Here is a 15,707-nt window from a genome sequence, read left to right as displayed (position 1 = left end):
TTGAATGTTTTCATGTGATGGTTTTTAGAATGGTGTTTATGTGATTTGATGTGATGACTTGTAAAGATGATGTAAGGACACATGGGAAAGGAAAGGGCAACCAATCTAAGTTCCAATATAATTGCCCTTTTTAGACTAATGAAATAGCAAAAAAATCGTTCATCTTGTCTAGTTTTGAGTGATTAGGCATGGGTATAGACTGCAGTGTGTGTTGTTGTACATGAACATTGACTTCTTTTTGCTTCATACTACTTGTATAACTGCCCTCCTGTTGTGGTTTAACCTCTCTTATTCACCTATGAGCTCTAGAGTCTGACTAATCTATACATTTATCTTACAGTGTTTTTAATTAAAAATTCAAATAGCTACATTTTTTGGCTTTGATCTATAGCGTTGTCTCTTTAGGGTTTTTTCTTCATTTGTGTTTAAATGCTTTGTATTCTGCTATCCTTTCACGTTATTAATACTGCTCAGATACTTCATTGACCTTGGATGACTGCTTCTGTCCTGACATTGATAAGAAGAAGAAAAAATGTTAAACACTCAGTAGCCTCTTGTGTTTATAAAAAAGAAAAATACCAACACATATCACCCACCTCCCAAAACCAAACCCAAACCAAAACACTGAGAAAGAGTAGGATAGTCTATAAACAAGTGCTCTAAAGAAGATGCAATATTAATTATTTTTCATACCAAAATCAAATCTCATCCAAGTAAAATACGAGAATAGATTTAAATGAAACGACCTCACATAAAGCTTTACATTAAATTATGAAACTCACTGCTATAAAATACATTGTAAGATTACATAAAAGCTTTCAAAAAAAGCTTGTTGAGTTCAGATTTGTGAGTGATTATTAAAGAAAATTGGCTTATCTCCATCCTACTAATTGTTGGACTTTGAGGAGATACACATAGATATTCCCTGAGATTTTCCTGCAGCTCCACAGTATCTTCCTGAGTTCTCTGAAGCCTTTCTGCATAGGCCCTGGATATGCTCAGAACCCAAAAGTTCAATGCAGTGCTTTTTCCTTAGGGTTGATTGAATCACTACAGCAGAAGAAAAGCTGTAGAAAGAGATAATCCATTTTCTCTCATGGCCTAAAATGCATTGCCAGTTTTTTTAAAGAGAAGCTGGTTCAGACTGAAACAGAGCTAGCTGAAAGCTGTAGCTGCTAAAAAAATCCCAACAAGTAAATTGAAGCAAATCAAGGCAGTGATGAAGAACAGATCTTTCTTATGAAAAAAAGCTGGGAGTAAGATCTTTCATCAGTACTTTCAACAACCAGGAAGGTTGGGAAGTACATTGAAAGAGTAATTTCTCAAGTTTTTCTCTCTGTGTATGTCTAAGTAACAGTTGTTGGTTTGGAATTAACACCTCTGTTAAATGCTAATATTGGGGCTCTATGTGCATTCTGTGAAATTAGGATTTGTTTAGTTTAGCTGTCAATTTTTAACTCTACAAAGCTTATATCAAAAAAAGCCAGGATGTTAAATGAGCATTGAGAGCTACCAAGTGTGAGTAAGATGACAAACTGATCTATGAGCTGGCAGTGCGTCCTTGTGGCCAAGAAGGCCAATGGTATCCCATTGGGGGCCATAGGAAGAGCAGTGCCAGCAGGTTGAAGAAGGTCATCCTGCCACTCTGCCTCTGCCTTTGCTTCTTTTCTTTTAGTTTACCAGCAGTTCCCTACTCAGCCATACCTGTCTAGAGACAATCAGGCTTCTTGGTAAACCTAAATCTTCGTGTTATAACCCATGCGGATCAAGACAGATGTCAGGATAACAAACTGCAAAAAGACAGATTTCTTTGATTTCAGTCATTACTTAGTAAGGAAGTTTTGTACTTGGCTGGACCTATTTGATTAGACCTGTATCCCTGGAATATTGGCACTGCTTAAAACCTTTCACAGCTCTGCCTCTGCACCAAATAAGCAGGCAGCTTCTCCATCTAACACATATCATATTCTCCCAGTATGGAGCTGGTGGTTTTTATATGGTTAAGAGTAAGATGTTAGTCACAACTGTGTCACCATCCAGGGCATAATTCATGGATGAGCAGTCACCTGCTGAATCAGAGGCCACAGGGGAAAGTCACTGGTGCTTTCCCCTGTGACTCAGTAGAAAATCTCACCCCAAGGGAGCGTTACTTTCCATTCTGATTTGGTGTGATCTAGACATCAGACTGGCATTTACATGAAGAGGAAAAAAATTACTCATTAAACAGTAGTGATTCTTCTGGAATGTGCATATTGTGCAGAGCCCCCAACTCTTCTTGCTTTTTGTAATACATCAGCATAGCAAACTTCATATTGAGTGGAAATTTATCTAGCAACATGAACACCTTCTTGCATGCAGTATTACAAGGTTACAAGGAAGAGCAGACCATGCCTGCCTTCACAAACTCAACTCTGCAAATGACTGTGTTGGGACAAACTTACTGATGTGATTTCCTAGAGAAATAACTAAATTATTCTGCAGATTTTCACCTTTTGATAGTGGCATTAAATGCAACTGCTATATTTATCTGGATTTTGCTACATTTAAAAAAAAGTGATTTTGAGAGTTTGGCATAAAAGTTTCTGGATGTAAAGTTTTGGCAGAAATACACATGAGATTTGTTTCTGGTTTTGAGAGAGTGGAGGTGGTGCTAATGAAGAGTGCTGTAGGTAGTTACAGGCATAAAATATAACCTTGGAAAAATAAGCCTATCTTGAATCCTTGAATGTTTGTTAGTATTTTGGTAAAATAATGCTATATTTTCTGTGTCTTACATTGTATTTGAAGTTTTTTTAAAAAAGGGAAGCATGTGATAAATGCAGGAAAAGCATGTGATAGCAGTCTTGTACCTGTTTAAATCTTTAAGTCATCTTTCACAGTTATGTATTCACAAAAGATAGCAAGTCCATGTATTTTCTGAAAGGGTTTTTTTTTTTCAGTGTTTTAGTTTCGTTTACTGGATTTGGTCTGGGGTGGTTTTTTGTGTTGGTTTTTGTTGTTTTTGTTGTTTGGGGGATTTTTTGGTTGATGTTGTTTTGTTTTATTCTGGTGTGGGAGTTTTTTTGTTTGGTTGGTTTTTTGTGGGCTTTCTTTTGTTTGTGTTTGTTTTGTTCTGTTTTGGTTTTGTTTCTTTGTTTGCCATTTTGGGGTGGTTGGGTTTTTGTTTGGGGGGTTTTTGGTTTGTTTTGTTCTCATTGCATTTGTACTTTATTTGCTTATTTATTTTGCTTCAAACTGTTTTAGCACAAAAAGGTTTGATCACAATACTCCTACTTATTTCCAAGCATGACATTCTAGTGATTAAGGCAATGAGACTCTATTTTGTGCATATTCTCAGGTAATACACTATGTTTTAGTAGATTATTTCCAGGTTAAACAATGAGCATTCCAAGGTACCTCAGCAGTGCCGAACTACTCGTAATTATAATCAGTCGTGGTTACAAGAAGTTCTTTGTTCTGCAAACGTTTTAAATTCTGTACTTTAGAAAATTTATTGTGTCAAATGAAACATAATCTTGCCTTCTCTATTTGGCAACAGATGCTGCTTGCAGGTGCTTGCAAATGAGCTTTTGATTATAGCTAGCCAAGACAAATGTAATTTTGGTGGTATTCCTGTTCTAGTTTTAATTTAGGTTGCATTAAATGAGTTGCTGGAGATAGTTTCAGGCAGAAAAACTTAAAATAAAAACTAAACTAGATTAGTGTTGCAGTTTAGTTGATAAATAACTAGTCCATTCATTTCCTTAAAAATTGTTTGCTCAAGTTTCCTTAAGATTATAAAGTGGTTGTGGTTTATTTCCTTTAAAAGAACACTAGGCAATTTTGATTGGGGATGAGGCAATCAATTATTCTTGGTGACATGATGTAGACACATCTTTACTAGAACACTAACTTATCCACAGAAACAAATTACAGTGCTTGAAGTTGGTATCTGTTATAAAAGTTCTTCTTTGCTAGTTCTATTGTTTTTATTTAACAGACATTTTAATTTTATGACTGTTTGCACTGACTGTAAAACTCTTATGGTTATTAATTTATATTAAATGTTGCCAAAGAACAAGCTTGCAATGCTACTCTGTATGCATAACCTATTGCAGTTGCATCTAAGTTTTTTTTTTTAATGGGCAGCGTGCTTTTATTTCAGTATAATTTCTTTCTGTATTTGTGTCTATTTCACTCTTAAAAGGTTTTGTTTTGTCAAACTCATTGCATTGAAAGTTGTATTTTTATTAGATTCAGCAACATATTTATAGTCCTACAAAAATGAACTGCAACACTAAAAACAAGGTAATTAATTTGTTGTATGTAAAGAAAGAATCCAAAGACTGAGGTTAATATGAATGAAGTTGCTTAATAGAAAGGGAACAGTGTGTGTTTCATAATGGAAGGTGAAACTGTTCAGCCTAGCTGAATTTAAAGTTAGTCTGTTCAGAATAGTTCTCCTACCTGTTTTGGAAATTAAAAATTCATCTAGACTTTATTGGGTAGTTGCCAGATGGCTCTAACTGCAGGACAAGCCCTGATTGCAAACAGGAGCTTAATTTTAATGCTCTTTGCTTATGAAGGCTAAGGCTGCGCAGTCAAGACATTCTTTTACTGAGTGCAAGCTTGACAAAAATTCTGTAACTGGAACAAAGTTCCTTGTATATGACTGGATTCTGGCAACATGCATGTAATCTATTATTTGGGAAGACAAAATATTGAAGAACTGACGAAGGTATAAAAATAATAACATAATTGCATATGTGAGGGTCCCAGCAGAATTCTTCTAAGAACAACACAAATTTGAATGTAAATTTCCCTTTACGGCTAGAACTGATGTGGGCAGTAACAACAAAGCTGAATTTAAAAAACATTTGCAAGTCTCTGGACTGCTAATTTAAGGGATTGTTAACTCAGAAAGAAAGCTCTCATGTATGGGTTACAGTTTAAGAACACTGAAGCTGAGAATAACAACTGTGTCTTGACTGTTAGTCAAACAGTGTCTGCTCTTCATCAAGAAGCAGCATTCAAATTTTATAATGTAACAGAGATATTCATTTTATGAAATATTACATCACTACATCAACTGTGAGTTAACTGCAAGAGAAGCAGCACTTCTCAGAAAGCCAAGTCACACAAACCAAAGTAAATCGGGGGAGGGCAGAGAGAGTCCCAGAATGATGTACAATAGCAAGAGTGCTTACAAGAAGTCACCTATACTGTGCCAGGAACATCCTAAACCAAATCAGTTAACTCCATGTAGAACTACCAGGAGTTAGATGTAAGCCTTCACCTTAAATCAAGAGAGAGTTATTTTAGTCAGACAAATTAATTTCTGCTGTAGTTCTTTTCCACTGGAGATAAGACTGACTGTGGGGCTGTACCAGGGATGAAACCATGCCACTGGAGTACTGCAGCATCAAAAAAGCATTATCATACCTGCTGAACAAAGTTATCTTTGCAACATTTTAGCAAGGTTGTTTTCAAGCTGCTTTTGTTAAAAAATACAATCTGGATGGTAGTCACCATGCACATAATTCCTTGAGGGGACACAAACCCAGTGCCAATTCTAAAAAGCAAGAGTGCCTAGAAAAAAAAAGATACTGAAATAATTGAACTCAAGCTGATGTGTTACCCTTTCAAACAACTGACTTGTTGCAGTTCAGAACTCAAGTTAAGAAGCAAAATGAATATTAATGTAAGCTTTCCAGTGGACATGCATGTATACAGCAGGGATCAGGCTTATATGAAAAAATATTTTCAGATATGGGTGTTTGACAAATTATTAGCAAACTACACAGTTGTCTGTAAGACAAAACTCAGCTTAGTCAGACCAAAGAGAATATTTTTAATATATTAATTAGTGTTATATTTTCCCACAAAAATGTTTTGTTTGAAAGATCTATGCCTGCTTTTTGCGTAGCTAAGGAAATCCTGTGATTTCCTGACAATAGTAAAAGAGTTCAAAATTACTTTTTTTATTGACAGGTTGTTTTCAACTAAACTTAAGCAGTAAGTAATCATTGCAATGCTCTATTAATATTCCATATGACAGCTAGATATCAAAGTAGATTATTTTTGTTTATAATCACTATTCCTTTAATAAAAATTGATAATTAAAGGATAAGACAGGATGTAATCATTTTTAGAAAGTTGTTTTCTCCTTTTGGCATGGTGATATATAATGAAGTACAAATAGCATGCTACTGTTTTTATATACTACTCAATACATAGAAGCACTGCCATAACTTTTAGTAGACTAAAAAATACTTTTAAAAAATTATGTTAAAATCTCAGTCCATGTATTGCACATACAGTAATTTTAGAGTAAGAATTCACTGTTCACAATATCAGAGAATTATACTTCTGCTTCTGTAACAGTTGCATTTTAGTATTGATTTCTTAAGCCAAAGTTGTTGATACTTATTCACCTGCTATCCAGTTTCCATCAGGCTTGCAATACACATGGCTAGTTTATAATCTAAGATAAAGATACTAATCTGGCAACTAAATTTTCTCTAGAGGATGGATAGCAGAGAACTCTTAAATATGTAGATTAAATAAATGTCTGCTGAATTACACCGATAATGTTTCTTCATTTTAGTGGCACTTTAAAGAATCACAAGAGAAGGGTACAATGATCTTCCATAAGATGTTTGATGGATCTTATGTAGTTCCAGAAATATCTGAGAACCCTAAATAAAATAGTTCCATTTCATAAAAGTGACTATTCAGACTACTTTCCTCTTCCAAGCCTTTCTAGAAAATTTGCATTCAGTTCAGATTTGCTGGTTAAATACACACATTGCTACAGACACCTGTAATTCATAAGCAGTTCAGGAGTGGTGCAGGTAATAGCCAAAATTTTTGTTGATGGCATGTTAGGTTGGCTGCATCTGCCACTTTTTCTATTTCACTGAAACTTCCTTTTAGTACTATGAAGGAAAGAAAAGCAAAGAATAATTTTCAGTAAATTTATTGATGGCTAAGATCCCTTTCTGAATAGAAGCTGGCCAAATCATAGAAGTTTAGTGTTGAATCAAATAGAAAGCTTAGTATATAGGAGCAGGAGGAATTTAAATTTAGCAGTTGCTCTGTGCCAAGTATATAGTCATTTTTCTTCAGGGAATTGGTTGAGTCCAGAAGCATTGGCAATGGGTAAGGGGAAACCTATTTTGCTTCCAGCTGGCCAGTCTATGACTTTATAGCTCAGAGGTTTAAAGTATTATGCTGCCTGATGTGGGATGATTGCCTGATGACCAAGTGTGAAGTTGGGAAATAAAAATTACCTATTCTGACAAAGTTGTAATATTTGTACAGAGATTCTGATCTTACTACCAGTATTGTGAAGAAAAATCAGGTATGTTTAATTTAGTAAAATAACAGGAATAAAGATGGATAAGAAGAATATCAGACACACCCCTCCTGAATTTTAAAATTCCTTTTAATTAAAAGTTCCTTTTAATTACTTTTATCTTTCCTCAAAGGGGTAAAAAGCAGTGTTCATCATTCATGCAAATTACTTTCCAACTATACAGTTAATTAGTCCAAGTTAAATTTGACTGTGTTTAAAAAAATAATTTGGGTAATCTAGATCTTGAAGGCCTGTGCACCTATCAGAAAAGCTGAATCTTAATGCATAATCAGCAAAAGGAGAGCCCCTTCCCCATTCTCAGCTATAAGGACTTCTCAATTGCAAATATGTGCTGCTTGTAAGTTCACTACTATCAAACCATCTGAATGTTTCAGAAAAAGCCTGTCCAAAAACAAAGATGAGAAAAGCTAGGAATCTGAGTTGAAAGACAGTACTTTAGCCATAAGACAGGATCAGATTTAGTGTTGTTTTTTTTTTTAATACAGCAAAGCATTATTTTATAGAAAATAAAGTAATTAATTTAAGGAGTAGCTCTGCCTATGTGTCTAATACCAGCATATGTACAGTTTACATTTTTACTTATATACATTTCATGAAACAAATCTATATTTAAATCTATGTAAGTAGATCTGATTAAAATACTCTAATTCTTTTAATATGAATTTATATTGAGGTCAATAAGCCCATGAGACCTTGCCAGCTCATCTACAGCAAGCTGTTTCTTATATGTGCAAAGTTCTTTAATAAGCTAAGAGGTAATAACCACTGGATTGAATACACACACCACTAATAATGCACATATTTACCATTAATATTCTTAATGTGTCTCAGAGGTCTCAGGGGAAGAATTCACTTTCTCCTCGACCAGGATCAGAGAGGGAGACAGAATTAGAATAGCCATGATATTTTGTCAATCCCACTGCAGATGGCAGTTTATTGTCAGTATTGCTGATCAGTGTCACTGGCTCACCTGAAAATACTGTAAGATTTAATAAGTGTAATATTAAATACTTTATAGCCAAGAAAACACAAGCAATGGTATCCTTTTCTACAGCTTTTTCATTCTGTCACACAAGATTAATTCCTGTGTTTCATGTAAATACATAGACAAAAAAAACCTGGAGGAACTTCTGAGAGGCTTAGAAGCCTAAATTAGCAAGGGGCATTGCTACTTTGGTAGCAATGCATCCATCCAGGCACATTTACTTGGACATATGTCATGTTTATTGCACAATCATAATGAGGATTTTTTTGAGAAAAACATTCATAGTATCTAATCATACTTAATAGAGAATGTGTGCATTTTGTTGTTGCATTTGACTCCTGTTCTCAAGATAAAAATAAATATCCTTTTCTGCACATCATAGTTCAGTAAATTCCCCAAATTCTTAAATTAAAAAAGAAAAAAAATTTACAAACACCTGGTCCTGTCCTTCTTAGAGAGCAGAGATCAAAGAAACAGAAAACTTTTAATCTTCAAAGCTACAGTTGTACTTCAGAAGAATTACACCAATGCATTTTACATCCCATCTTTGGTAAGGAACCATGTAGCTAGTAAGTAATTTTTGTGTGTAAGTGATTTTTGTGATTTACTGTAGAGTACAGCATGATAAAGGCTGGGCTGCCCTGCTTGTTCTGAAAGTTTTGCACTGGGCATTTCAAGCTGCTGGATTTCTTTTTTTCATGGAGTCTCAGAGAAAACCTTTGCAGAGACAGTGCACAAAGTGAAATCCCTGGTATTCTTTCGCAGTTAATTTGTTTCATCCCCCAGAAGAAAGACCCCAATAGAAAAGTATTCATTCATGTGCAAAGCCGAGATTCTGGGGCTGAGCAAGAGCAAAGGTTACCCCTGTACCCTCCCCCAAGCCTATTCAGAGAGAATCCCAGTTCTCACCTCTGAAAGTCAGATAGACTATCCAGGGACAGAGAAAGAGAATGGCCCAGGGACAGCTTTTGGAAGATGAGGAATAGAAATGCCCTGTGTCTAGACTTTAAATAGAAAGGACAGGCTATACCCACAGGTGATGCTTAAAAATAATACTTCAGAAGTATGAGCCAAGGCTGGGGGAATAAGCAGCCTTGCAGAGGAGGAAGTAGCTGTAAAATACATTTTTACAAAATATACTATATTTTTGTACATTTATCAAAAGATACTTTGGCCTTAAAATTTGTACCAGCTGTAGTGAAGGTGGGATCTTGCATTAATTTAAACTCAGTTATGCAGATCCTTGAAGTATGAAAAAAATAATGCTTAATTATACCTCCCTTGGAGTCTCATTTGATCTGCTGGGAAACACCAATAATATCTGGTAAAGCACAAAACTAAACTTTCACTTCTGCACTACTCAGGATGAGCAGTAGCTGGCATGGGAAACAGGCAAACTTTTAAGACCTTCTTTTAAAGACAGCAGAAAAAAAGTCATAGATACACAGTTGCAGGTGGGATATCTCCGTGTTTGTGCTCTTTATGTGTTACACTGATTGTCCTCGTAAATACAATGTTAAGTTGGCTATTAGCCAAACTTTATACAGAATATCAGTATGGGAAGAGTTAGGTGTATAATTAAATCTATGAAGAAAACTGCTTGTGCAATAACTTATACAGAAGTTTACTCTATTTATTGCCAGATTACCTTATCTGTGAGTGAAATTGTGTAGATGCAGCTGTGGATGAAATGAGCTAAAAATAAATGTCCAGAATTTTCTCCAAGCTTGTCGATTTCTTTAGCTGTTACTCCATTTGCTTTAAGTACTTTTATTTTGGCTGACAAATCTCCTGATGTACTATTAATTAAAAAGTTTACAAAAATAATACACCGAAGTTATTACCATCAATTGAGTTTCAGGCATGGAGAGAATAGAGGGGGGAGGGGGTGGTGGATTTTGTTCGTTGGTTTGTTTGTTTTGTTTTGTTTTGTATAAAAGAAAAACTGAAGTCAGGAGAAGTTACCTTCCAAGAACGCAGAAGGTTGATGCAAGAATCAGTGTGAATCCATATCAGAGTTTGCAGTGATGACCACATAGAAGATGAGGCTTCTTTTGTTCTGGGGTGATCATTTAAGTATGTGTATGTACAAACATAGGCTCAAGTTGCTCTTTCTTTGTCCTCAAGCATCTGTGAACAGTCCCACACCATCATCTTCATATCTCTGGATGGTTTTATGGTTATTTCATGTTAGAATGCAAAAGTGATAGCATAGACTGTACAAGTCTCTTTAATCATATTAGGCATCTTGAAAGTTTTTGAGAAAAATTGAATCTTATCCTTTTGCAGTATAACTTGCATATTGATGTTACTAATCCCCTAATGGCTACAGCAGGAACAGAAGTATGCCAAACCCAGTTCATATTTCAATAGATTGTGCCCAGAGTACAGAGGCCCATAGCTAAGAAAGGTACTCTTTTCACTCCTTAGAAACAAAATTTTGTTTGTAATTTTAATGCACAGCTGAGTTTTCAGTAGATGTGAAAAAGATACTTTTGATGTTGGAAAACTTACATTGGGACCTTTGATCTTTTATTTCAAGTCCTTTACTTTAGTTTTGTCTTTAGACTGTAGCTGAATCCTTCTACCAAATAGCAAACAGAAATATGTTCAAGACTGAGTGTATTTCAAGAATATTTAGAAGAATAACAGAAGATTCATAGCACTAATTACTATGAAGGTGTTATATAAATCTCAAGCATCATGGTATTTGCTCTTTCTCCCAAGCTGTGTATAAATGTGAGAGGGCCTTGAGAGGTTCATTTGACAAACAGCTGTGGTTGTTGCTAGAGGACCAGTAACTGTTCTTTTCTAGGACTTCTTTTTGTAACTGTTCTCTCATGGGAGATCACTGGTCTCACAGCAGAGCAGCTAAATACAATATACGTATGTTCCTGAGCTGCCCCAGTGTGAAAGTCAGCAGTGCAGTGGATTCTTTTGGATGTGTGTGAATGGCAGTGGATTGCAGTGGGAACTAGTGGGAATAGCAGGTGGTTTTAAGGTATTCCTCCTACATTTGTATTGAAAGAGTTGAGGATTGCTTTTAACATAAAACCAACTGCTGGGTCATACCAAAAGATTCATCTGGCCCTGGATTTTGACTTCAAGAGCACCTACAAGGAGATAACTGGGCAAAGAATGGGACAAGCATATATGGCAGTTCTCCTTTCTACTCTCCAATCTGCAGTGTGTAATCACTTTCAGGTTAGACATATAGAAGAGGGTCAAAGCACTCAGTGCTGCACAGACCAGCTTCATGCAAAACCAACCAATCCTAAATAAGTTGGAAAAGGGAAATGCTGGACTTTTTGAAGAGGCTTTAATAAACTCCTTCAAAGCAGAACACTGTTTTCCATAAACACAAGATGTTAATACTGTGATAATCCTGTAAAAAAAAAAAAAACCAAAAAAAAAAAACCAAAAAAAAAAAACAAACCAAAAAAAGAACAATGAAGTTACAAGGGGAGAGGTGAGTACTGAAGCTTTTTTCAATTCTTCCTCAAACCATTGTCTTAACAGCGTGTATGAAAGTTATTTCCATTTATAAACTATTGCAAGACAGTGTGGTAGAAAGAATGCCAGAAACTCACCTAAATTGGACAAAGTTGTAAGTATGCACAGTATGCTCCAGAATCTTTAATAAATCTTTTCCACCTATACAGTCCAGGAATATGGAAAGTCCAATTTTTTCCATTCAAAACAAATCTGTGCTCATTTCATGATCCAATTTTACAATCTCTGACATTGGTGTTTGTGTCTACATTTTTATACAAAGCATTATCAAGAAAAGGGGAATCACTGCATGGTTCAGAAGATACTAAATGAGAAGTCTGTGATGCTCATCACTACTCTCCTTCAATTCAGAAACTAAACAAGTCACTCAGGCACCTGAGACCAAGATGCCTAATTCTGCACTAGGAGTGTCATTCCTGGAGCTGAGTGCCAGACTGCAAAATGCTGCAGTGTTCTGCATGGTAATAGCCAGGTCTTCCTGTGAGTTAATTCCAGATTTTTCATTCTAAAACCAAAATAACTGAATTCTTATGTATTTGCTAAGATTTCCTGCACAGCTTTTATATATTTCTGTGTACGCTAATCTTTGAGGAATACCATTTGCCAAATTTTTTCATAGAGATTTTCCACATACACATTTTCCACATATCATATAATTTGTCTCAGCTTTGTTCTCTCTAAGTTTTACAGATTGTTCAGATCTTACAAACAACTTTCTCTGGAAATAGGAAAATAATAAGATGAGAATACACAGAAAAACTATAATACATATAGCTGGAAGTGCTCCCTTTAAACATGCCTACTGACCTAATCTTTCTGGTATCTCTCTCTTGACTTGGAAAGCTGGAAATAGACAAAGCACGAAAAACTCTAAAATAAAACAACTCCCTCATCTGATTTATCTAACTTCTTTTCTGTTTACTATTGTTCCTCTTCTCATGTGGAACTTTATTGAATTTTTTTTCTTTACTTTCTACTTCAGTCTTAATGAGGATAGGATCAGTTTCATCTTATTTGCCTGCAAAATTTGAGGCAAACATCCATTCTGCTATAGGATTTCCCTAATCAGTTTGATGAGTCTAAGACTCCTCATCTCAGGTTTAACAGATACCTAATTTTACCCTTCTCGCTGTCCAACCCTCCCATGTTTTGAGCAAGATTTAAATGTTACTCTCGTTGCATTCATATTCTCTGATCTCTCTGCCCTGTCTCATTTATGTTCACCGGGGAGGAAACTGGCCTGGACATTATGGAGGATGCCAAGCTTACAAGTTTTCCAGTTTTATTTCTAAATCTAGAACTAAAATAATCGGGTAGTCAGGGTTCACCGGGTCTTGCAGACACAAGGGGGCTTGGGTGAGGATACGCCCCCCATCAGCATAACACACAGAGATGCTTGTGGGGGTCCTGGAAAAGGCAGACCTACCATCCTGCCTTTGGCAAAGCTCTTCTTATTTAAATGAAGACATTCTTGGCGATACTGCATCGCTGGGCAGAAGTAGCCTCAAAGCCATACTTGAAGCAAATGCATCACCGTGAATTTTGTTTTAGACGGCCATCAAGAACAGCTCAACTCAAAAGGCATGCATTTTCCAACTGAAAGTACACTTTGATATGCATTCTCCCTCTGAAATGCAATGTAGCAGGCACAATTGAACATACATAGCCCGGGGCCATTTCTAGAGATGCTGTAAGATCTCCTCCTGCAAGGGATGGTGAGATTTGTAAGCAGTCTGAATTTAGATCATTTACAAGGAAAAGTCAGTGAAAGATACTGGATTTCAATAGCAACATTACCTTTAAGTACCCCTAAAAACTATTATTTCAGGGGATTAAAAATAAACCCTTATGCACATCAAAAACTTTTCCCCTTACAAGCACAGAAAGTATAGCACATATAAATGCAAGTTTATCATTACTACTTTTTCAACTCCATGGTCAATCGAAGTGTTTTAATTATTTACTGTATTTAAATTTTACAGTATTTAAGTAATTTATAACATCAGTTTATATCTAATTCCTAAAAAGGGTTATTCTCCCCATGAACACTGCTGGGATATTTCTAAATAAAATAGGTTTCAGTCTTCAAGTCTTCACTAACCAGGCTAAACTACTACCTGGGAAAAAAAACCTAAACCAAAACAAACATACTTTCAAGCATGTACATCCAAATGTACAGGTAACAAGAACACATTTATAGAAACACTCTTGCTTTCTCTTCTATATTTATTTCAGTAAAAAGTAAGATTTCTGGAATTAACCCCCAATACCTCCAAATATATGTAACAATTCTAAATTGAAGTTCAATATTAATATTTATTTAAACAAAAGAGTGTGCTTCCCAATCTTAAAAGCTGTTGAATAACATACTAAAGGATTCAAAGGCCTGAAGTCAAGACTGTTTTAGCTACTTACTTCCATGGTGAGCAAACACTAAGAAACTGGTTAAGACATGAGAGTAATGTGCTCTGTGCTCAATAAGTTTGTAATCCTGCCCAGAGCTTCTGAGACACGGTTGCCCAAATGGTTTATACCTAGTACTAGAATTCTGAGTAAAATTACTATCCCTCCTAGAAAGACTTCTAACTGCAGCAAAGAAACATTTATACTAAGAATCTGTGTATGACTTCCTGTGCAAGTTTTTCTCTAAAAAGTTGCAGTTCATAAATATGTATATAGATAATTTTTGGGCTGAGGAAATGAAAATAAAAGTCACCAAATGAGCTCACTATTTTTATCTGAATGAGGTTCACTCTCAAATATAGTTTTATACAATAAAGCAAAACAGGTAAGTCAAACTGTAATGGGAATTCTGTCAGAAATTCTAATTACAGACAGTCCGGAATTTCTAAAGATGAGCCAAAGATTTTCCTGGTAGTAGATCAGTTTTGACTAGTACATACACACCAGTAGGCTTAGGCAATAAACTGTAGTTGTCTGAAACAGGGAATAAATAATTTGTTGGTCTGAGCAAGCAGCTGGTCTTTGCAAAGTCCATATATCTTTGCTTTGCTTTGCTGGATTTAGAGCAAGGAGTTGAATCCATGTGAGGGCCCTAACCAGACAGTGATAAGCTGTCTTTCTTTTTAGCTTGATGAGTATTTATTCAGCTATACACAGTGGAGCAGGTCCAAGGAGGAGAGTCCAGTCCTTAACACCAGAATAGTCCTCATCTCAGCCATCAGACAGCAAGGTGAACATTCCTGAGTCTGATTCAGGCAGGGTCTGATTTGAAGGCAGGTCTCCCAAATCCCCCGAGGATACCATAGCCATGAGGCAATTGGCTGTGATGTGTGTGTCTGTCTATTCAAAAGGTTATTTGGTTCTGATGCAGAATGTGTAAAAAAAAAAAGTCTCTTCACAGTCTGTCCTTTCAATAGGATAGACTGTCCCAGCTCTCTGTAGGTACCACTGACTTTGCAGAAAAGGTTGAGCAGAACCTGTCACAGTGCCTGTCCATGGACGTAGGCGATGTGACTCAGGTACACCTGGCTGCATCTGAGCAGATCGTGCTTGGTGGCTTATCCATGCGAACATCGCATATAACGATTTGCTGCAGGAGCAGGAACTACAGAATATTAACAAAAAATGCTCTTCTCAGTCTTAGAAATAGCTGTTTTAATAAAGTAGACGTGCCCACCAAAGCGGCAACTGTTCACGCACGTACAGGATGAAGAGGAAGAAGGGCGAAATGTCTCCCCGGGCGTCCCGGGGCAGCCAGCATCCCTGCACTCCGCAGGCGCTCCCCCCGCTCGCCGACGCAGGATGGCGCCCTCGGTATGAGCAATTATCCCGGGGGGAGCAGGTTGGAGATCCATTTCCAGAATAAAGCGCTTCTCTCTGAATGCCCCT

The sequence above is a fragment of the Aphelocoma coerulescens genome (genome assembly GCF_041296385.1).
Source record: "Aphelocoma coerulescens isolate FSJ_1873_10779 chromosome Z unlocalized genomic scaffold, UR_Acoe_1.0 ChrZ, whole genome shotgun sequence".
In the NCBI taxonomy this organism is placed as follows: Eukaryota; Metazoa; Chordata; class Aves; order Passeriformes; family Corvidae; genus Aphelocoma; species Aphelocoma coerulescens.
The sequence above is the reverse complement of the archived record's forward strand: the minus strand, read 5'-3'. Positions refer to the sequence as shown.